Raw genomic sequence first — 22,480 nt, forward strand, 5'->3', positions numbered from 1 at the left:
CAATGACTGACTCGGAGAAGCCACGCCTTGATAAAATCAAGCGTTCAATCTCCAGGCAGTCAGTCTCAGAGAAATTAGATTTGGATGATTGAAAGGACCTTGTAGTAGAAGGTCTTGTCTCAGAGGCAGAGGCCAAGGGAGAAAGGATGACATGTCCACCAGGTCTGCATACCAGGTCCTGCGTGGCCACGCAGGCGCGATCAAGATCACTGATGCTCTCTCCTGTTTGATTTTGGCAATCAGTCGAGGGAGCAGAGGAAACGGTGGAAACACATAAGCCAGGTTGAAGAACCACGGTGCTGCTAGAGCATCTATCAGCGTCGCTTCTGGGTCCCTGTCCGACTGAAATCTGATGAACCTCAGGGTTGCTAACTGAGGCCAAGCTAGAAGAGCATTGAATATTGCTCTTAACTGCAGAATATTTATTGGGAGGAGTGTCTCCTCCTGAGTCCACGATCCCTGAGCCTTCAGGGAATTCCAGACTGCACCCCAACCTAGAAGGCTGGCATCTGTTGTTACAATTGTCCAATCTGGCCTGCGAAAGGTCATACCTTTGGACAGATGGACCCGAGATAGCCACCAGAGAAGAGAATCTCTGGTCTCTTGATCCAGATTTAGCAGAGGGGACAAATCTGTGTAATCTCCATTCCACTGACTGAGCATGCATAATTGCAGCGGTCTGAGATGTAGGCGCGCAAATGGCACTATGTCCATCGCCGCTACCATTAAGCCGATCACTTCCATGCACTGAGCCACCGAAGGGCGCGGAATGTAGTGAAGAACACGGCAGGAATTTGGAAGCTTTGATAACCTGGACTCCGTCAGGTAAATTTTCATTTCTACAGAATCTATCAGAGTTCCTAGGAAGGAAACCCTTGTGAGGGGTGATAGAGAACTCTTTCCCTCGTTCACTTTCCACCCATGCGACCTCAGAAATGCCAACATTTCTGAGGTCTGTATGGAAAATCAGATAAGGAGAATCACATTGTAAAGCTGATAACTCAGAGACTCTATGAGCCGAGGAAATAGCCATCAAAAACAGAACTTTTCAAGATAAAAGTTTGATATCAATGGAATGAAGGGGTTCAAACGGAACTCCTTGAAGAACCTTAAGAACCAAGTTTAAGCTCCATGGAGGAGCAACAGGTTTAAACACAGGCTTAATTCTAACCAAAGCCTGACAAAATGCCTGGACGTCTGGAACCTCTGCCAGACGCTTGTGCAAAAGGATAGACAGAGCAGAAATCTGTCCCTTTAAAGAACTAGCTGATAATCCTTTATCCAAACCCTCTTGGAGAAAGGACAATATCCTAGGAATCCTAACCTTACTCCATGAGTAATTCTTGGATTCACACCAATGAAGATATATGCGACATATCTTATGGTAGATTTTCCTGGTTACAGGCTTTCGTGTCTGTATTAAGGTATCAATGACTGACTCGGAGAAGCCACGCCTTGATAAAATCAAGCGTTCAATCTCCAGGCAGTCAGTCTCAGAGAAATTAGATTTGGATGATTGAAAGGACCTTGTAGTAGAAGGTCTTGTCTCAGAGGCAGAGGCCAAGGGAGAAAGGATGACATGTCCACCAGGTCTGCATACCAGGTCCTGCGTGGCCACGCAGGCGCGATCAAGATCACTGATGCTCTCTCCTGTTTGATTTTGGCAATCAGTCGAGGGAGCAGAGGAAACGGTGGAAACACATAAGCCAGGTTGAAGAACCACGGTGCTGCTAGAGCATCTATCAGCGTCGCTTCTGGGTCCCTGTCCGACTGAAATCTGATGAACCTCAGGGTTGCTAACTGAGGCCAAGCTAGAAGAGCATTGAATATTGCTCTTAACTGCAGAATATTTATTGGGAGGAGTGTCTCCTCCTGAGTCCACGATCTTTGAGCCTTCAGGGAATTCCAGACTGCACCCCAACCTAGAAGGCTGGCATCTGTTGTTACAATTGTCCAATCTGGCCTGCGAAAGGTCATACCTTTGGACAGATGGACCCGAGATAGCCACCAGAGAAGAGAATCTCTGGTCTCTTGATCCAGATTTAGCAGAGGGGACAAATCCGTGTAATCTCCATTCCACTGACTGAGCATGCATAATTGCAGCGGTCTGAGATGTAGGCGCGCAAATGGCACTATGTCCATCGCCGCTACCATTAAGCCGATCACTTCCATGCACTGAGCCACCGAAGGGCGCGGAATGTAGTGAAGAACACGGCAGGAATTTAGAAGCTTTGATAACCTGGACTCCGTCAGGTAAATTTTCATTTCTACAGAATCTATCAGAGTTCCTAGGAAGGAAACCCTTGTGAGGGGTGATAGAGAACTCTTTCCCTCGTTCACTTTCCACCCATGCGACCTCAGAAATGCCAACACTATGTCCGTATGAGATACGCCTGTATCAGGATGTCGTCTAGATAAGGGGCCACTGCTATGCCCCGTGGTCTTAGGACCGCCAGAAGAGACCCCAGAACCTTTGTAAAAATTATTGGGGCTGTAGCTAACCCGAAGGGAAGAGCCACAAACTGGTAATGCCTATCTAGAAAGGCAAACCTTAGGAACCGATGATGATCTTTGTGAATCGGTATGTGAAGGTAAGCATCCTTCAAATCCACTGTGGTCATGTACTGACCCTCCTGGATCATAGGTAGGATTGTCCGAATAGTTTCCATTTTGAACGATGCAACTCTGAGGAATTTGTTTAAGATCCAAAATTGGTCTGAAGGTTCCCTCTTTTTTGGGAACCACAAACAGATTTGAATAAAATCCCTGTCCTTGTTCCATCTGTGGAACTGGATGGATCACTCCAATTATTAGGAGGTCTTGCACACAGCGTAAGAATGCCTCTTTCTTTATCTGGTTTACAGATAATCTCGAAAGGTGAAATCTCCCTTGTGGGGGGGAAGCTTTGAAGTCCAGAAGATATCCCTGAGATATGATCTCCAACGCACAGGAATCCTGAACATCTCTTGCCCATGCCTGGGCGAAGAGAGAAAGTCTGCCCCCTACTAGATCCGTTGCCGGATAGGGGGCCGTTCCTTCATGCTGTCTTAGAGGCAGCAGCAGGCTTTCTGGCCTGCTTGCCTTTGCTCCAGGCCTGGTTAGATTTCCAGGCCGGCTTGGATTGCGCAAAAGTTCCCTCTTATTTTGTAGCAGAGGAAGTTGATGCTGCACCTGCCTTGAAATTTCGAAAGGCACGAAAATTAGACTGTTTGGCCCTTGATTTGGCCCTGTCCTGAGGAAGGGTATGACCCTTACCTCCAGTAATGTCAGCAATAATTTCCTTCAAACCAGGCCCGAATAGGGTCTGCCCCTTGAAGGGAATGTTAAGTAATTTAGACTTTGAAGTCACGTCAGCTGACCAAGATTTAAGCCATAGCGCCCTACGCGCCTGGATGGCGAATCCAGAATTCTTAGCCATTAGTTTGGTCAAATGAACAATGGCATTAGAAACAAAAGAATTAGCTAGCTTAAGTGTTCTAAGCTTGTCAAGTATTTCAGTCAATGGAGTAGCTGTCTGAAAGGCCTCTTCCAGGGACTCAAACCAGAATGCCGCAGCAGTAGTGACAGGAGAAATGCATGCAAGGGGCTGCAGGATAAAACCTTGTTGAATAAACATTTTCTTAAGGTAACCTTCTAATTTTTTATCCATTGGATCTGAAAAAGCACAACTGTCCTCGACAGGGATAGTGGTACGCTTTGCTAAAGTAGAAACTGCTCCCTCCACCTTAGGGACCGTCTGCCATAAGTCCCGTGTGGTGGCGTCTATTGGAAACATTTTTCTAAAAATAGGAGGGGGGAAAAACGGCACACCGGGTCTGTCCCACTCCTTAGTAATAATTTCTGTAAACCTTTTAGGTATTGGAAAAACGTCAGTACACACCGGCACCGCTTAGTATTTATCCAGTCTACACAATTTCTCTGGCACTGCAATTGTGTCACAGTCATTCAGAGCAGCTAAAACCTCTCTAAGCAACACCCGGAGGTTCTCAAGCTTAAATTTATTCTTTTTTTAGCATATTTACATATGCTGTTGTTTAGGATCCCCCCTTAGCCCCCAACCTCCCTGATCCCCCCAAAACAGCTCTCTAACCCTCCCCCTCTGAATTATTGGGTGCCATCTTGGGTACTGGCAGCTGTCTGCCAGTACCCAGTTTGCAAATAAAATGTTTATTTTTATTTTTTCCCCCTTTTTTCTGTAGTGTAGCTTCCCCCCCCTCAAGACCAATCTCCCACCTGCTCCCAGATCCCTTAGATTTATTTTTAGATATATATATTTACCCCCCCCCCCTTTCTCCCACTTTCAAAAACAATTTTTCTGTAGTGTAGCGGTTCCCACCCACTCCCTCCTCGTGCACGCGCCCGCCCGCCTCCACCCGTGCACGTGCGCGCGCCCCCGGCGATCCCGCCCCCGATCCCACCCCTTTCTCTCACTTAGACCTCATCGATGGCCGCCCACCCGCCTCCCACTTCAGCTCCCACCCACCAACGAATGCTGCCATCGATGTCCGGTGCAGAGAGGGCCACAGAGTGGCTCTCTCTGCACCGGAGGGGTAAAATTTGTTATTGCAGGATGCCTCGATATAGAGGCATCCTGCAATAACCGGAAAGCAGCTGGAAGTGATCAGGATCGCTTCCAGCAGCTTTCCAGACCGAGGACGTGCAGGATACGTCCTTGGTCGTTAAGGAACTTTTTTTAGAGGACGTACCCTGCACGTCCTCGGTCATTAAGGGGTTAAATGTACACTACTGTTACACCAGATATGAGTTGCACTGGTGTGACACTGTGCCCTGGCAGGCCCTGAAACGCACACGTGTGAAGGAAACTGACTGCTATTATTTCACAGTCAAAAAAGTGTTGTTTTTTTTTTAAATGTACACTACTGTTACACCAGATATGAGTTGCACTGGTGTGACACTGTGCCCTGGCAGGCCCTGAAATGCACACGTGTGAAGGAAACTGACTGCTATTATTTCACAGTCAAAAAAGTGTTGTTTTTTTTTAAATGTACACTACTGTTACACCAGATATGAGTGGTGGCACTGGGCAAGTGGGCACAGTATACGCTGTGAGCCTGACACACACGCTGGCAGGCAGGCAACTGCAATTAGATTACACAGAAAAAAAAAAAAAGCAGACTGATGTTCTAGCCCTGAAAAGGGCTTTTTGGGGTGCTGTCCTTACAGCAGAGATCAGATGAGTCCTTCAGGACTGTAGTGGACACTGAATACACTAGCCTAGCTATCGATTTCCCTATTAAATCAGCAGCAGCTACACTGTCCCTCCTCTCACTAAGAATGCAGCTTCCGAATGAATCTAAAATGGATGCTGTCCAGGAGGTGGGAGGGTCTGGGAGGGAGGGTCTGCTGCTGATTGGCTGGAATGTGTCTGCTCTGCTGACTGTGAGGTACAGGGTCAAAGTTTACTCAATGATGACGAATAGGGGGCGGACCGAACATCGCATATGTTCGCCCGCCGCGGCGAACGCGAACAAGCTATGTTCGCCGCGAACTATTCGCCTGCGAACTATTCGCGACTTCACTATTAATAACTATTTAGTAACTATTCTACCTAGTTAAAATAAATACAAACTTGCCTGTGAAATAAAAATAAACCCTAAGCTAGCTACAATGTAACTATTAGTTATATTGTAGGTATCTAAGGGTTTATTTTACAGGTAAGTATTTAGTTTTAAATAGGAAATATTTAGTTATTAATAATATGTTTTATTTAGATTTCTTTTAATTATATTTAAGTTAGGGGGTGTTAGGGTTAGACTTAGGTTTAGGGGTTAATAAATTTAGTATAGTGGCGGCGACGTTGGGGGTGGCAGATTAGGGGTTAATAAATGTAGGTAGGTGGCGGCAATGTTAGGAGTGGCAGATTAGGGGTTAAAAATGTTATTTTAGTGTTTGCGATGCGGGAGGGCCTCGGTTTAGGGGTTAATAGAGCACTTTAGTTATGAGTTTTATGTTACGGCGTTGTAGCATAAAACTCATAACTACTGACTTTAAATTGCGTTACGAATCTTGGCGGAATAGGGTGTACCGCTCACTTTTTGGCCTCCCAAGCAGACTCGTAATATCGGCGCAAAGGAAGTCCCTTTACAAAAAGACTTTACGCAAATTGCGTAAGTAAATTTGCGTTAAGGCCAAAAAAGTGTGCGGTGCCCCTAAACCTGCAAGACTCGTAATACCAGCGGTAGTGAAAAAGCAGCGTTATAAACCTTAACGCTGCTTTTTCACTCATACCGCAAAACTCGTAATCTAGCCATTAGTTAATAATTGTAACTTTAGTTTAGCTGTATTTTAATTATGTTAAAGTTAGGGGGTGTTAGGCTTAGGGTTACTTTAAAGTTAGGGGTTAATGGATTTATTTAGTGGTAGTGATGTGGGAGGCCAGAGGTTTAGGGGTTAATAACTTTAATATAGTGGCGGCAAAATTGGGAGAGCGGCAGATTAGGGGTTAATAGTTTTATGTAGGTGGTGGCGATGTTGGGGGTGGCAGATTAGGGGTTAATAACTGTATGTAGGTGGCGGCGATATAGAGGGTGGCAGGTTAGGAGTAAATAACTTATTTAGGTGGCGGCGATATCGGAGGCGGCAGATTAGGACTTAGTAACTGTATGTAGGTGGCGGCGATATAGGGGGCGGCAGGTTAGGGGTTAATAACTGTATGTAGGTGGCAGCGATGTCGGGGGTGGCAGATTAGGGGTGTTTAGACTCGGGGTTTATGTTTTTTTATTTCCCTATAGACATCAATGGGGCTGCGTTACAGAGCTTTTCATTCCACGATCGCAGGTGTTAGGCTTTTTTTTTGCCGGCTCTCCCCATTGATGTCTATGGGGAAATCGTGCATGAGCACGTCAAAGCAGAGCTTGACTTCAGTGTGGTATAGAGCTCAACACAACCATTTTGCCTGCACAAGCCTGCTTTTTTAAAACTTGTAATAGCAGCGCTATAGGGAGGTGAAATAACGCCGCCTTGTGGTGGTTGTTAAAATCCCTATAGCGCTCAAAACTCGTAATCTAGCTGAAAGTTATTGTAGAGGCTGTTGCAGTTTACTTAATATTCTTAAATGATAGGGTGATATATAACAGAAAAAAGGTGTCTATAATACAAGCAGTGTAGCAGGTTCTACACTTTAATGTCTTAGGGTTCAAGCAAAGATTGCTTAAAAAAACGGTCTATGGCTGCACAGTAGAGATGGCAGAGGGTATCATATTTACTTATTCCGACTTTTCTTATTTATCATTCTCCTTGTCCTGCTGTAGCATAGGTTATGTAACAAACTACCTTGCAAAGGTATGGCTGTTAGTGCCTTTAAGAAATAGGGGTGCTACAGTAATCAATGTGCCACTTATCCATAGTAACTGCAAAACAATTGTGTGTAAGAGTGTGCATACGCTGTCTGCATTTATCATTGCACCAGCAGTTCTTGTGAACTGCTGGTGCAATGCCGCCCCCTGCAGATTCGCAGCCAATCGGCCACCAGCAGGGGGTGTCAATCAACCAGATCGTATTGGATCGGGATAATTTTCGGCAATGTCTGCCTGTCCGCCACCTCAGAGCAAGCGGACAGGTTATAGAGCAGCGGTCTTTAGACTGCTGCTTCATAACTTGTGCTTCTGGCGAGCCTGAAGGCTCGCCAGAAACACGGGGCATCAAGCTCCATACAGAACTTGATAAATAGGCCCTTTGTGTTATTGAAATATTAAATACAAAATATTAAAAAATGAATAATATTATATAGATGCTGTAAAAAAATGCTAAATAATCGAAAGAATATATATATATATTTTCAATAACGCAATGTAAGATATTTTCTAATAATTATTATTCTTTTTTTTAAAAAATATTTTATATTTAATATTTCAATATCGCAATGTAAGATAAGTACCGTGATTTTGGCCTAACGCAGTGTCTGCTTAGCGCACATGAAGAATTGCTAATCTCAATGTATGTTATTGAAACATTACATATAAAATAATTAAAAATGTTAATAAAAATTATTTCAAATTATTATACGTACTGTAAATATATATACACTATTGATTATTTACAACTTTTTACAGTATGTATAAGTTTTTTATCATTTTTATTATTTTTGAATCCTATAATATAAAAAGCCAAGTGTGTTTGTCCGAAGCTGTCATGCGCAGTAGAGACAGCACGAGGACAAACACACCTGGCCTTAGAGTCCCTACCTGATCTGCTGTTTGCAGCTGGTGCGGGCAGAAGTGGGCGTGGCCGTGCTGGGGCAGGGGCGTGGTCGGGTGTGACGGGGACGGGCCAGGTGTAACAGGGGCGGGCGTGGTCGCACACGCAAGATAGAGGGGAGAGAGATAGAGAGGGGGGAGAGAACAAAAGAGATAGGAAAGAGCTAAAGATAGGATAAGAGAGGGGAAAGAGTAGAGAGGGGGAGAGAGAGCAAAATAGAGGGGGAGAGAGAAAATAAGAGGGGGAAAGAGATAAAGAGGGGGGAGAGAACAAAAGAGATAGGAAAGAGATAAAGATAGGATAAGAGAGAGCAAAAGAGAGGGGAAAGAGCAAGAGAGGGGGAGAGAGAGCAAAATAGAGGGGGAGAGAGAGCAAAAGAAGAGAGGGGGGGAGAGGCAAAGAGGGGGGAGAGAGAGAGAGGGGGAGATAGAGAGAGGGGGGAGCGAGGGGGGAGAGAGAGAGTGGGGGGGAGAGCAATAGAGAGGGGGAGAGAGAGCAATAGAGAGGGGGAGAAAGAGAGCAAAAGAGAGGGATGGAGAGAGAGAGCAAAAGAGAGGGGAAGAGAGAGAGAGAGAGCAAAAGAGAGGGGGAGAGAGAGCAAAAGAGAGGGGGAGAGAGATCAAAAGAGAGGGGGGGGAGAGAGAGCGCAAAAGAGAGGGGGGGGAGAGCGCACAAGAGAGGGGGGGAGAGAGCGCAAAAGAGAGGGGGGAGAGAGCGCAAAAGAGAGGGGGGAGAGAGAGCGCAAAAGAGAGGGGGAGAGAGCACAAAAAAGAGAGGGGGAGAAAGAGCGCAAAAGAGAGGGGGAGAGAGAGAGCGCAAAAGAGAGGGCAGAGAGAGAGCGCAAGGTGTAACGGGGGCGGGCATGGTCGCACACGCAAGATAGAGGGGAGAGAGATAGAGAGGGGGGAGAGAACAAAAGAGATAGGAAAGAGCTAAAGATAGGATAAGAGAGGGGAAAGAGTAGAGAGGGGGAGAGAGAGCAAAATAGAGGGGGAGAGAGAAAATAAGAGGGGGAAAGAGAGAGAGCAAAAGAGAGGGGAAGAAACAGAGCAAAAGAGAAAGGGGGAGAGAGAGCAAAAGAAGAGAGGGGGGAGAGAGAGAGAGGGGGGAGAGAGAGAGAGAGAGAGGGGGAGATAGAGAGAGGAGGGAGAGAGAGAGGGGGGAGCGAGGGGGGAGAGACAGAGGGGGGAGAGAGCAATAGAGAGGGGGAGAGAGAGTAATAGAGAGGGGGAGAAAGAGAGCAAAAGAGAGGGATGGAGAGAGAGAGCAAAAGAGAGGGGAGAGAGAGAGCACAAGGGAGGGGGGGAGAGAGCGTAAAAGAGAGGGGGAGAGAGCGCAAAAGAGAGGGGGGAGAGAGCGCAAAAGAGAGGGGGGAGAGAGCGCAAAAAAGAGAGGGGGAGAGAGAGCGCAAAAGAGAGGGGGAGAGAGAGAACGCAAAAGAGAGGGGGAGAGAGAGAGCGCAAAAGAGAGGGGGTAGAGAGAGAGAGCGCAAAAGAGAGGGGGTAGAGAGAGAGAGCGCAAAAGAGAGGGGGGAGAGAGAGAGAGCGCAAAAGAGAGTGGAGAGAGAGAGCAAAAGAGAGGGGGAGGGAGAGAGCGCAAAAGAGAGGGGGAGAGAGCACAAAAGAGAGGTGGGGAGAGAGCACAAAAGAGAGGGGGGAGAGAGCGCAAAAGAGAGGGGGGAGAGGAGAGCGCAAAAGAGAGGGGGGGAGAGAGCACAAAAGAGAGGGGGAGAGAGCGCAAAAAAGAGAGGGGGAGAGAGAGCGCAAAAGAGAGGGGGGAGAGAGAGCAAAAGAGAGGGAGAGGCAGAGATCGAAAGGGGTGGGACCGCTGTACTGCAAAAAATGGCCCGTGTGAATGGGCTTTAGGACTAGTATTTAATATTTCAGTAACACGCATTGAAGTTAGCAATTCTAAATGTATGACACTGTATTAGACCTAAATCGCAAACCGCAAAGTGTGATATGGATATTTTACACTCCTATGTTCTTCACATAGATATAAATTGAATTTGTATTATTAAATATACATTTCTACATACAAATATGATAATGTTAATGTAAAATGGATATCTTCACCTATATATCTATATGAATAGATATAGAGATATATAGATATATATAGAAATATGTATTTACAATAAAAATTACATTGTTCTGTATGTGAAGAACATTGGAATGTGAATTATGAATAGCTCCTGTCGGGTTAGGGCACAAGTAATAAGTGTTAGGAGTTTTTATTCTGCACTCTCCATTGACTTCTATGGATAGAATACGTTAACAGGGTTGTGATATTTGGTTAGCGTGCATCATGTTTCGCTCTTAAGCAAGCTTTTTACTTTCAGCTTGTAATAGGCGCACAACCCGATGCACACAAAAAGCTTAATTCTAGAGAAGTATATGCTCGAGCACAAGCACTAAATACTGCGCCACTTGTAATCTTGGCCGTAATGTGATAAACAACTGTATGGCAGTTAGTAAAAATGGGATTTAGAATAACAAATAATTCCTAATAATGAAATGAGCATTAAAATTCTATTGACTGCTGTGACAACCAACAGTTGAAATCTCATTTAAATGTTTTATGAGCCTGAGTGTAACATTACAATACATTTATTTGAAACCTTCAGCAACTGGAATATGATTAGAATGAATGAAATTAATCTAGCATTGATTAGCCATTTCTACTTGTAGAACCCATTACTTTGTGATGTTGCAGCAGCCTCTAGTGACGACATGTAGAATCATGTGTGCAAACCTCTGCACAAGTTATATACAAACATTTTCATGTATGGATAAAAGACCTAATAAGAGTGAAGGCTCAGGAGCTGGGAGCTGGCTGCTGATTGGTGGCTGCCCATATATGCCTGTTGTCACTGGCTTACCAATGAGTTCAACTAGCTATCAGTAGTGCATTGCTGCTCCTTCAATAAAGGATACCAAAAGAATGAAGCTAAATTGATAAAAGAAGTAAATTTGAAAGTTGTTTAAAATTGTATGTTCTACCCGAATCATAAAAGAAAAATTTGTGGTTTCATATCCCTTTAAGTATTCTTTTTGGATATCCCGTTATAGATGGTGATATAAATTGTAGCCACTTTCTTCTTCTAGAAAATAATTTTATGTGCTCTGCAGCATATAGAGTTAAAACACTTAAATGTGGGCTCTGTTTGTGAAGTAGGAAAGTAACTGAGTCTCTGTAAGGCAAAAAAGTAACTGAGTAACTGCGTCTCTGTGAAGTAGGAAAGTAACTAAATAACTGACAGTCAGATTACGAGTTTTGCATTATGAGTATACCGCTGCTTTTCCCCTAAGGCTGCTATTACGAGTCTTGTAGGTATAGGTGTACCGCACACTTTTTTGGCCGTCACGCAACGTCAGTACCGCACTTTTAAAAAAGTCCTTTTTCAATGGGACTCCCATAGCGCCGGTATTACGAGTTTTGCCTGGGAGTCCAAAAAGTGAGCGATACAGCCAAAAATTACAAAATCCGTACCGCCATCTAAAGTCAGCAGTTATGAGTTTTACGTTACAAACTGTAGCATAAAACTCATAACTAAAGTACACTAACACCCATAAACTACCTATTAACCCCTAAACCGAGGCCCTCCGCATCACAAATAATAAAATAAAATTATTAACCCCTAATCTTCCGCTCCGGACATTGCCGCCACTTAAAAAATGTATTAACCTCTATTCCGCCACTCTCCGAGATCGTTGTTGAAATAATAAAATTATTAACCCCTAACCCGCTGCTCTCCCACATCGCAAACACTATTTAAATATTATTAACCCCTAATCTGCTGCCCACCCACTCTGCCGCTATAATAAATCTATTAACCATTAAACCTAACCCTAACATAACCCTAACCCTAACACCCCCTAACTTAAATAAAATTAAAATAAATCTAAATAAAACCTACTATTAATAACTAACTAATTCCTATTTAAAACTAAATACTTACCTGTAAAATAAACCCTAAGCTAGCTACAATATAACTAATATTTACATTGTAGCTAGTTAAGGTTTTATTTTTATTTCACAGCTAAGTTTGTATTTATTTTAACTAGGTAGACTAGTTAGTAAATAGTTATTAACTATTTACTAGCTACCTAGTTAAAATAAATACAGTTACCTGTAAAATAAAACCTAACCTGAGTTACACTAACACCTAACATTACAATAAAATTAAATAAATTAAATTAACAAAATACATTTATCTAAATTACAAAAAATAATAAACACTAAATTACACAAAATAAAAAAGAAATGATCAAAAATAAAAACAAATTACACCTAATCTAATAGCCCTATCAAGATAAAAAAAAGCCCCCCCCCCCAAAAAAAAATAACCCCCCTTAGCCTACACTAAACTGCCAATGGCCCTTAAAAGGACCTTTTGCGGGGCATTGCCCCAAAGAAATAAGCTCTTTTACCTGAAAAAAAAATGCAAACAACCCCCCAACAGTAAAACCCCCCACCCACACAACCAAAGCCCCCAAATAAAATCCTATCTAAATAAACCTAAGCTCCCCATTGCCCTTAAAAGGGCATTTACCTCTTTTACATTGCCCAAAACCCTAAGCTAATCATAAAACCCACCCAATAAACCCTTAAAAAAACCTAACACTAACCCCCTACGATACACTTACAGTTTTTGAAGACCGGACATCCATCCTCATCCAGGCGGCAGAAGTCTTTATCCAAACGGGCAGAAGTCTTCATCAAGACGGCATCTTCTATCTTTATCCATCCGGCGCGGAGCGGGTCCATCTTCAAGACACCCGGCAGGAAGCATCGTCTTCTTCCGATGGATGTTGAAGAATGAAGTTTCGCTTTAAATGAAGTCATCCAAGATGGCGTCCCTTACATTCTGATTGGCTGATAGAATTCTATCAGCCAATAGGAATTAAGGGGGGAAAAAATCCTATTGGCTGTTGCAATTAGCCAATAGGATTGAACTTTCAACATATTGGCTGATCCAATCAGCCAATAGGATTGAGCTCACATTCTATTGGCTATTCCAATCAGCCAATAGAATGCAAGCTCAATCCTATTGGCTGTTGCAATCAGTCAATATGATTTTTTCCCCCTTAATTCCTATTGGCTGATAGAATTCTATCAGCCAATCGTAGTGTAAGGGACGCCATCTTTGATGACGTCATTTAAAGGGAATCTAACAGCCATCGGAAGAAGAGGATGCTCCGTGCTGGATGTCTTGAAGATGAACCCGCTCTGTGCTGGATGGATGAAGATAGAAGATGCCATCTGGATGAAGATAGAAGATGCCGTCTGGATAAAGACTTCTGCCCTCTTGGATGAAGACCTCTGCCGGCTTCAATGAGGACTTCTGCCTGCTTGGATGAAGACTTCTGCCGCCTGGATGAGGATGGATGTCCGGTCTTCAAAAACTGTAAGTGGATCAACGGGGGTTAGTGTTAGGTTTTTTTAAGGGTTTATTGGGTGGGTTTAATGTTTAGCTTAGGATTTTGGGCAATGTAAAAGAGCTAAATGCCCTTTTAAAGGGTAATGCCCATCCAAATGCCCTTTTCAGGGCAATGGGGAGCTTAGGTTTATTTAGATAGGATTTTATTTGGGGGGTTTGGTTGTGTGGGTGGTGGGTTTTACTGTTGGGGGGGTTGTATTTTTTTTTACAGGTAAAAGAGCTGATTTCTTTGGGGCAATGCACTGCAAAAGGCCATTTTAAGGACCATTGACAGTTTAGTGTAGGCTAGGGTTTTTTTTATTTGGGGGGGGGGGGCTTTTTATTTTGATAGGGCTATTAGATTAGGAGTAATTCATTTTTATTTTTGATAATTTCTTTTTTTATTTTGTGTTTATTATTTTTTGTAATTTATTTAAATATATTTTGTTAATTTAATTTATTTAATTTTATTGTAATGTTAGGTGTTTGTGTAACTCAGGTTAGGTTTTATTTTAAAGGTAACTTTGTATTTATTTTAACTAGGTAGCTAGTAAATATTTAATAACCATTTATTAACTAGTCTACCTAGATAAAATGAATACAAACTTAGCTGTGGAATAAAAATAAAACCTAAGATAGCTACAATGTAACTATTATAGTTACTGAGTAACTGAATTACTGTGGAGGAAGAAAGTAACAGAGTAACTAAGACTCTGTTGAGTAGGAAAGTAACTGAGTAACTGAGACTCTGTGGAGAAGGAAAGTAACTGAGTAACTGAGTCTCTGTGAAGTAGATAAGTCTCTGAGTAACTGTGTCTCTGTGAAGTAGGAAAGTAACTGAGTAAATGAGTCTCTGTAGGGAAGGAAAGTAACTGAGTAACTGTGTCTCTGTAAAGTATAAAAGCAACTGAATTACTGAGTCTCTGTGAAGTAGGAAAGTTTCTGAGTAACTGAGTCACTGTGAAGTAGGAAAGTAACTGAGTCTCTGTGGAGAAGGAAAGTAACTGAGTAACTGAGTCTCTGTGAAGTAGATAAGTAACTGAGTAACTGTGTCTCTGTGAAGTAGGAAAGTAACTGAGTAACTGAGTCTCTGTAGATAAGGAACGTAACTGAGTAACTGTGTCTCTATGAAGTAGAAAAGTAACTGAATAACTAAGTCTCTGTGAAGTAGGAAAGTATCTGAGTAACTGAGTCACTGTGAAGTAGGAAAGTAACTGAGTAACTGAGTCTCTGCGGAGGAGGAAAGTAACAGAGTAACTGAGTCACTATGGAGAAGGAAAGTAACTGAGTAACTGAGACTCTGTGGAAATGGAAAGTCACTGAGTAACTGAGTCTCTGTGGAAAAGGAAAGTCATTGAGTAAATAAGTCTCTGTGGAGAAGGAAAGTAACTGAGTAACTGAGTCTCTGTGGAGAAGGAAATTAACTGAGTAACTGAGTTACTGTGAAGTAGAAAGTAACTGAGTAACTGAGTCTCTGTGGAGGAGGAAAGTAACAGAGTAACTGAGACGATGTGGAGAAGGAAAGTATCTGAGTAACTGAGACTCTGTGGAGGAGAAATGTAACTGAGTAACTGAGTCTTTGTGGAAAAGGAAAGTAACTGAGTAACTGTGTCCCTGTGAAGTAGGAAAGTAACAGAGTAACTGAGTCTCTGTGGAGGAAGAAAGTAACAGAGTAACTGTGACTCTGTGGAGGAGAAAAGTAACTGAGTTACTGAGTCTCTGTGGAAAAGGAAGGTAACTTAGTATCTGTGGAGAAGGAAAGTAACCGAGTAACTGAGTCTCTGCTGAGAATGAAGGTAACTGAGTAACTGTGTCTTTGTGAAGTAGGAAAGTAACTGAGTAACTGTGTCTCTGTGAAGTAGGAAAGTAACTGAGTAACTGAGTCTCTGTGGAGAAGAAAAATAACTGAGTAACTGAGTCTCTGTGAAATCGGAAAGTAACTGAGTCTCTGTGAAGTAGGAAAATAACAGAGTAAATGAGACTCTGTGGAGAGGGAAAATAACTGTGTAACAGACTCTGTGGAGGAGGAAAGTAACTGAGTAACTGAGACTATGGGCAGTAGAAAAGTAACTGAGCAACTGAGTCTCTGTAAAAATGGAAAGTAACTGAGTAACTGAGTCTCTGTGAAGTAGGACACTAACTGAGTCTCTGTAGAGAAGGAAAGTAACTGAGTAATTGAGTATCTGTGGAGAAGGAAAGTAACTGAGTAACTGAGTCACTATGGAGAAGGAAAGTAACTGAGTTACTGCGACTCTGTGGAAAAGGGAAGTGACTGAGTAACTGTTTCACTATGAAGTAGAAAAGTAACTCTGAGTAACTGAGTCACTGTGAAGTAGGAAAGTAACTGTCAGCATCAACCATTTCACTGTGCCTTTAAGTCAAGTTCTCCTCCCCTCAGGTAGACTATTTAAACACACTTTACCCATAAGACATTGCTTGATTATTAAAGAGTGTTTTGAGACAGCATCTTGTCTCTTTATATCTTAAAGAATAATTAGCCTTGAGCAATCCTTAATATTGGAGGATAATTTCAACCTCTCACTTTCTAAAACTTTGCTCACTTTTTGGCCTTTATTTTGATGGCTTTAACTTTTCGCTATAACTTGATTTACTAAGTTGAATGGGAAATCAATTTCACTTATTCTTTTGCACCTGTGTCAAGCTGGCATCTCTCTTCGTTACCAGTATTCAAACGGACGCTCAGACTATTGCTGACGTCACCCTCCGACTCTCAGTATTCACTGCGCAGCACGCCGGAGTTGCTCACACGCTGCAGGCATCAGACGCTGCTCTCCTGTCTCCTTAGACATTGAACTAAACACCATATCCAAGTAAGACACGCTGTATCTGAAACTAATTTCACTTATTCAAGGTATGTGCACCATCGATAAAGTATATAAGCATGCTAGGACAACTTTATAAAGGGTAATGCATTACTGAAATTCTATGTTTATATATTTGGAAATCGTCAGCCTTCACTGCTCAATTTCTATTATGTGTCATATCAAACTTATTACTTATATCGAATCTCCAAATCTTAACCTACTTTCTGAGAAGTTCATTCATAACATTCATATCTCAATATATAAATTATCTTTGTCTATAAATAATTCATATGAGTCAGTCACAACTACAGAGAATCATAGTTGTGTCATTAAATACTAAATCCACCATTAAAACTGAATACACACAGGAACCCCTTATACCTAAGTAATGGTATTAAGGAGATTGTGTATTCATACAAAACCTTTTATCTGGTAAACTTCAATTACTTACTGATAATATTATTAAAAACAAAACTGTATCCTCACAGAATAATCAAGCCCTAAAAATATATTTAAATTCACACACATATTTCTAGGTACAAAATGGATCCTATTGAAATGGCTAATCAGATCACCACACTAAATCAAAAGGTGGAAATATTGGCACAAGGACTAACCGAATTGAAAAATGAAAATAGTAGTCTTAAGCAAGTAATAAATGAATTTATTAGTCAAAAAACTATGAGACACTGAACCACAGGTTAATCCCCCAACTCCTTTTTTCTGGTGATCGCACGAAATTTTGTGAATATAAAAATGCATGTTTATTACTTTTTACCTTAAAACCACGAACCTACAGATCAGAAAAGATTAAAGTATTTACAGCAATATCCTACCTAACTGGAGAACCCAGAGCATGGGCAGATAGATTCCTAGAGTCAGAAGATCCTATTTTAAATTCTCTTGAGAATTTCTTCCAAACTATGGCAATACTATACGATGACATTAATAAGCAACAAACTGCAGAAAATAGATTAAGATCCCTTAAAACAGGGAAAAAGGCCCGTGGAAGATTACATTTCAGATTTTCAACTATGGGCAACAGACTCAGAGTGGAATACAGTAAGTCTGAAAATCAATTTCGCCTAGGTTTGTCAGAACACTTGAAGGATGAATTATCTAGAGTGGATTTTCCTGAAAGTTTGGATGCTTTGATTAAGTTATGTATTGCTATGGATAGAAGGTACCGGGAAAGGAAGACTGAAAACATTTCTTTGAAAGTACTCCCAAAAGAAATTTCCAATCTTATCAAGAAAAAACCCAAATAAATCCCATACCAATGGAAATAGGTACCATACGTGGTCCTCTAAGTTTAGAAGAAAAACAAAGAAGAAGATTAGGCAATCTCTGCCTTTACTGCGGAAATAAAGACCATGATGTTTCCACATGTCCTATACTTTCCCGTCAAAAGAAGGGTAAGTTATTAAATAATTGTTCATGTGAAAAATCTAAAAATATACCCCTACCTGTCATTAATATTGTCTTTACAGTGGGACAGCCAACAACTACAGAACGAAGCCATTATTGATTCTGGAGCTGAAGGCTTATTTCTTGTTGAATCTTTAGTTAAACAAATAAAATACCAATACTGCAGAAATCTTCTCCTGTTTTTGTTTAGGGTAATTGACGGATCTCAAATTTTAAAGGGTCCTATCACACACCATACAATACCCTTATTAACCATCACACCTGATGGGCACAAAGAGTTTCTAACATTTGACATTATTCCCACTTCAATTCACCCTATAGTACTAGGTATACCCTGGTTACAAAAACATAATCCAACCATAGATTGGTCACAAAATAAAATCACTTTCACATCACAATACTGTCAAAAAACATGTTTCCCATATGTCAATATCGCACATATAAGTTCCACATTACCTCAAGAATATCATGATTTCAATGATGTTTTTAATCTTAAGAATGCTGAAACTCTCCCACCTCATAGGCATTTTGATTGCCCAATTGACACTAAACCAGGGATAGAGATACCATCAGGGAAAAATTTTTCCCCTTTCACAAAAAGAATTAAAATCATCTAAGAGAATATCTAGATGAGAACCTAAGAAAGGGTTTTATAACCCCATCTTCATCACCAGTTGCATCTTCCATTTTTTTTTGTTACAAACAAAGATGGTACACCTAGACCCATAATTGATTATCGTGCCCTAAACGCAGTCACGATAAAAAACAGATATCCGTTACCACTCATCCCGGAAATAATTGAACGACTAACAGGTGCAAACATCTTCACCAAGTTAGATTTAAAAGGTGCATACAATCTAATACGTATGAAATCCGGTGATGAGTGGAAGACAGCATTCAAAACAAGATATGGCCTATTCCAATATAATGTTATGCCTTTTGGTTTGACAAACGCCCCTGCCACATTCCAGTTCTTTATAAATGAGATCTTTAAAGAACTTATGGATGTGTGCGTAATTGTTTACCTAGATGATATCCTCATATATTCAAAATCTATAGAGGACCACAGAAAACATGTAAGATGGGTTCTCTCAACACTTTGTGAACATCAATTATACGCCAAAATGGAAAAATGTCAGTTCCATAAAGACACTATTAAATTATTGGGATATATAATTTCTCCCAATGGCATACAAATGGACCAAGAAAAGGTAACAGCCATAATCAATTGGCAAACTCCTACAAACCTGAAATCCTTACAAAGATTTCTAGGTTTCTCAAACTTCTATAGGAAGTTTATCAATAACTATTCTACCATTGTACAGCCACTAACAAGATTGACAGGAAAACAAAGATTTGTTTGGGATTCCAATGCTGAATGTGCTTTTCACAATTTGAAACAACAATTCACTACAGCACCAATTTTGAGGACTCCCTGATCCAGATCTGCCTTACACCTTGGAGGTGGATGCCTCAAATGTTGGGATTGGTGCAATATTAATGCAACCAGATATACATGACAATCAACTATATCCTATCGCATATTACTCACGACGGTTAACTACTGCAGAAACTAATTATTCAATAGGCCGATAAGGAATTATTAGCCATGAAATCCGCAATGGAACATTGGCGTCATCTCTTGGAGGGGACTGTAATTCCTTTTCAAGTTTTTACAGATCATAAAAATCTTCAATATTTGAAGAAAAATAAAACCCTGTCATCAAGACAGGTGAGATGGGCCCTTTTCTTGGACAGGTTTAATTTCCAAACTAACATATATTCCAGGAACAAAAAATGAAAAAGCAGATGGCTTTGTCACGTTCTTTTGAGACAACTGAGGAGTCTCAAACTAATACATATATAATTCCACCAACTAAAATCATTGCAGCAACAATACTAGAGACATCTGATATTTATCAAGCACAAAACGTGGATACTCAAATTCCACCTATTTGTACACCAGACACTGAATCTGGATTATATATGAAAGATGGGTTGATCTATGTTCCACCAACTTTAAGGAACCAGATTATCCACCAACACCATGATTCCCCTTTAGCCGGACATCCTGGCAATGAAAAACCGCTGAACTAATAAGTAGGGAATACTGGTGGCCCCAGATGAAAAACTTCCATTCATTCCTATGTGATAAATTGTGACATTTGTGCAAAGAAAAAGAAAGAACATCATAAGCCCTATGGTCTCTTAACACCTTTACCAATACCTTTGAAACCTTGGGATATGATTGGAATTGACTTTATTGTAGATTTACCAATTTCAAATGGTCATAATACCATAATGGTTGTAGTGGACCATTTAACCAAGATGGCCCATTTCATCCCATTAAAACGAATACCAACTGCTTCTACCACTGCCAAATATTTCCATAGCCATGTAGTTAAATTACATGGTTTACCTGCTTCAATTGTAACTGATCGAGGAAGTCAGTTTACTTCCCAAATTTTGGAGTTATTTATGTAAAGCTTTACAAATTACACTCAAGACTTACGACAGTTTTCCATCCCCAATCAAATGGTCAAACAGAACGTTTGAATCAGACACTTGAACAGTATTTGAGATTTTTTATTTCATCTCAACAGGATGACTGGTTTAGAATGGTTACCAAGCGCTGAATTTGCCTATAATAATTCAAACAATACTTCAACAAAAGTCTCTCCCTTTTATGCAACTTATGGTTTTCATCCTCGAACATATCCAAATACTATAACTTCTTCCCATTCTCCATCAGTGTCCAACTACACTGACTCATTGAAAGAAGTTATGGACACACTACAAGATCATTTGGCCTCTGCCAAAGAAGCTCAGAAGAAATACTATGATAAAAAGAGGATACCATCTCCGGTATATAAACCCCGAGATATGGTATGGTTATCAACTAAAAATATCAGGTTACCTGTACCCAGTAAAAAACTTGCTGATCAATTTATAGGACCTTTCCCTATACTCAGGGTAATAATGACAATGCGGTGACTTTGAAATTACCGGCCACAATGAGAATACATCCTCGTTCCATCAGGCCCATTTATCAAGCTCCGTATGGAGCTTGAAGGGCCCGTGTTTCTGGCGAGTCTTCAGACTCGCCAGAAACACAAGTTATGAAGCAGCGGTCCTAAAGACCGCTGCTCCATAACCCTGTCCGCCTGCTCTGACAGGCGGACAGGAATCGCCGGACATCAACCCGATCGAATACGAATCGGGTTGATTGGCAGCTCCCTGCTGGCGGCCGATTGGCCGCGAGTCAGCAGGGGGCGGCGTTGGCACCAGCAGCTCTTGTGAGCATGCTGGTGCAATGTTAAATGCGGAGAGCGTATTGCTCTCCGCATTTAGCGAGGTCTTGCGGACCTGATCCGCAGTGTCGGATCAGGTCCGCAAGCCCTTTGATAAATGGGCCTGCATGTTTCCTTGGTGAAACCCTATCTGGGAACAACACCTCCGTCCTCTGATCTTTCCATTCTCCCTATACCTGATCCACTGGATTATGAAGTAGATGGGATTTTGGATTCTAGGGTATCGTAGAAGAACCCTTGAATACTTGGTACATTGGAAGGACTATGGGGGATCGAAGAAAATTCCTGGGTCCCTCTCCGTGATTTAAATGCACCTGACTTGCTGAAGGACTTTCATGTTCGCTTTCCCTTTAAGCCGGGCCCTCGGACTGCTGGGAGGCCCTCTTGAATGGGGGGATCTGTCAGCATCAACCATTTCACTGTGCCTTTAAGTCAAGTTCTCCTCCCCTCAGGTAGACTATTTAACACACTTTACCCATAAGACATTGCTTGATTATTAAAGAGTGTTTTGAGACAGCATCTTGTCTCTTTATATCTTAAAGAATAATTAGCCTTGAGCAATCCTTAATATTGGAGGATAATTTCAACCTCTCACTTTCTAAAACTTTGCTTCACTTTTTGGCCTTTATTTTGATGGCTTTAACTTTTCGCTATAACTTGATTTACTAAGTTGAATGGGAAATCAATTTCACTTATTCTTTTGCACCTGTGTCAAGCTGCATCTCTCTTCGTTACCAGTATTCAAACGGACGCTCAGACTATTGCTGACGTCACCCTCCGACTCTCAGTATTCACTGCGCAGCACGCCGGAGTTGCTCACACCGCTGCAGGCATCAGACGCTGCTCTCCTGTCTCCTTAGACATTGAACTAAACACCATATCCAAGTAAGACACGCTGTAATCTGAAACTAATTTCACTTATTCAAGGTATGTGCACCATCGATAAAGTATATAAGCATGCTAGGACAACTTTATAAAGGGTAATGCATTACTGAAATTCCTATGTTATATATTTGGAAATCGTCAGCCTTCCACTGCTCAATTTCTATTATGTGTCATATCAAACTTATTACTTATATCGAATCTCCAAATCTTAACCTACTTTCTGAGAAGTTCATTCATAACATTCATATCTCAATATTAAATTATCTTTGTCTATAAATAATTCATATGAGTCAGTCACAACTACCAGAGAATCATAGTTGTGTCATTAAATACTAAATCCACCATTAAAACTGAATACACACAGAACCTTTATACCTAAGTAATGGTATTAA

The sequence above is a fragment of the Bombina bombina genome, chromosome 6 (assembly GCF_027579735.1).
Source record: "Bombina bombina isolate aBomBom1 chromosome 6, aBomBom1.pri, whole genome shotgun sequence".
NCBI lineage: Eukaryota > Metazoa > Chordata > Amphibia > Anura > Bombinatoridae > Bombina > Bombina bombina.